Source organism: Nannospalax galili, unplaced genomic scaffold (assembly GCF_000622305.1).
Source record: "Nannospalax galili isolate Female #2095 unplaced genomic scaffold, S.galili_v1.0 scaffold993, whole genome shotgun sequence".
Taxonomy (NCBI): Eukaryota; Metazoa; Chordata; class Mammalia; order Rodentia; family Spalacidae; genus Nannospalax; species Nannospalax galili.
Window position 1 is genome coordinate 11319 of NW_008332648.1, and position 2744 is coordinate 14062.

The following is a 2744-nucleotide window of genomic DNA, read 5'->3' on the forward strand; positions in this document are numbered from 1 at the left end:
GAAAGGGAGAGAGAATATGCCATGGTGTGCATGTGGAGATCAGAGAACAGTTTGCGGGAGTTGGTTCTCTTCTTCCACCTTGTGGGTCCCAGGAATCAAACTCGGGTCGTGAGGTGCCCCCGCCTGCGGGGACCCTGTACAGGTAAAGCTCAAGGGGGACCACTTCCTGAAAGGAAAAACGGGTGAGAAAGAGGAGATGGAGCCCAAGCAAGTCCACTTGTCAAGGGTCGCTTTATTGTACTGCAAGCCTTTTTTTATATACAGTTTGTATTCAGAGGGGGTTGAAGAAGTTGGTCAAAGGTTACAGCATTCTTATGGGTATGGGAGGGGGACTGAGCAATTCAGCAATGTGACTGACCGCCAGGTGTTCCAAGAGATTACTGCATGACTTACTTTTCCGAGAACTGTTTGCAAGGGGAAGAGAAAGATAACCTTGCCATAAATTCTTTCCCAAGGTTACTTGTGCAAGCAGAATTTCCTACTTAAGTCAACTGTTTGTAGAGCTATATTATATTTTTTGGTAATGAATGTTGTTTCTCCAGCTCCTGACAGGCTTTGAAGCAATTATACTGAAACGTGAGTTCCTTCCTTCTGGTCAGAGGGAGCCCTGCACTAAGAGATGCTAATTAGTGCAAACTCCCCTGAGCCTGAAGGCAGGGAGACAAACTCTATGCTACCTCTTCCTAAGGTGTGATCTGCAAGGGCCCCTGCCACCAGTCACGGTCACATAAACAAAACCCAGGCACTGTGTTTTATTCAGAGCTTGATGCCATCCTGAAAAAGGGTAATACCAAGCCAGAGAACTGTAGAAAGCAGGCTCAGGCTGGCTTAGGAGAAGTCACAGATTTGTCCTTTTCTTAGTTTTCTTTGTTGACTGTCTTTCTTGCTCTAGTGCTGCCTGTTGCTCACGCTTCCACTTGAGCCCCGTTTCCTCAAACACCTTTCATCCTTCGGAATTCAAAATATTGAAAGTCATTCAAAGGTACTTAAATGATTAGTCAGTTTTATAACTGTTGGCACAAAAGTATAACTCTCACCTCAAAGGGGACAAGAAATAGTTTATTCTGGAACAAATATGGGTGACCATGGCCCAGGAACACAGATTCAGGTTACTCCAAATTCCATGTTCCAGCGTGGTAACAGTTGCCTTACTTTTTTATAGTAACAGAACAAAGAAAAGTCAAAAATCAAGATGCTTTTCAAATACATTGGTGGGTACATTCAGTAGGCAGATCATAGCAAAACGGAGAGGGCAGGGGGTTCTACTATAGGTCTGATGACATTCTTAACCTTTTGATTGATGGGAACCTGGTAGTCTGCTAAGGCAATACATTCCAAAAGGTTTTTATCTGTTAGTCACAGGTTGTTAAGTCAGAAATAAAGGTGGGCAAGGAGTGGCTATTTAAAGGGTTAAAGATGGCCCAAGATAAATGGTAATTAGGCTTTGGAGCTGCAACATTCCAAACTCTGCAATAATTGAAGTTCTAATCAGTTGATCAGCCTTGCAGGAGAAAGTCCAGTTTGAAGAGATAAGATTTTTCTGGGAACTTTTTTATTTTTTATTTTGTCTTTTTTGAGACAGGGTCTCCTTGTAGCCCCAGCTGTCCTAGAACCCACTATGTAGACCAAACTGGCCTCCAACTCACAAAGATCTGCCTGCCTCTGCCTCCCGAGTGCTGGGATTAAAGGCATGCACCACCATGCCCGGCTTTTCTGGGAACTTTTATTCACAGTTCCCCTGTAGAGCCAGTAGGAAAGAAACTCCTGGATCATATCAAAACTATTAGCCAGTATTATTCACAGTTCCCCTGTTGGCCAAGCATCACATCTTGTGCATGGGGTGGGGGTGGGGGGGCACATGACATGTTATTCATTCCCACATTGCATTCCCACATCCTAGAGTCTAACGTAGACAAGGCTTAGTTGTAAGCAAGATAGCAGTCTTCAGGAGAGAGGAACAGCTAGCTGGTAGAGCCAGTAGGAAAGAAACTCCTGGATCATATCAAAACTATTAGCCAGCATGATCTGGATCTTACTTTTCTTTTGTCGTTTGTATCTGACATAACATTTGTATATGACATACAACAGGATGACTATACTTAACCAAGAACATTGCTCAGCCTAATGGAGTAAATGTAACAGATGTACAACAAACATTAAAATAAAAATGAGATTGACTATATTTCCCTCTGTATTACAGTTATCTGTACTCTATGAACTATTTTATTTATAATTTGGAATATTTAAACATATCTGTTGTTTTCTGATGTTTGGTTTTTCTTTGGATCAATTAGCCTTCATATCTACAACCTCATGGATTGGCTAGCTCTAACTCTAGTAATTCTTACCTGTGAATAACGGTTTCATCTATTTAAATATATTGGCATCATACCAGATTTAGTTTGAAAAAATAAATGAAACATAGAAGAAATTACACAACAATACAGTATTCATTAAACTTTATTCTAACAAGAATGTCTTCATCTACATAACAAATATTAATAACATTAGTAGAAACAAGAGATCAAACCTGTTAGGAAATCAGAATTTTATAGTCCTTAAAGGCTTAACCAACTACTTTTTTAAAAATTTTAATGATTAGAAATGGAAATTGGACTCTAGAAGGAGTCATGGTAGTTTTGTCCATTTCCTTAGTAAAATATACATATTGCTTAATTATTTGTATCCCAGATAAATTGTACTATATAGGACAAGTTAGATGCTCATTTAAACAAGGAACATTA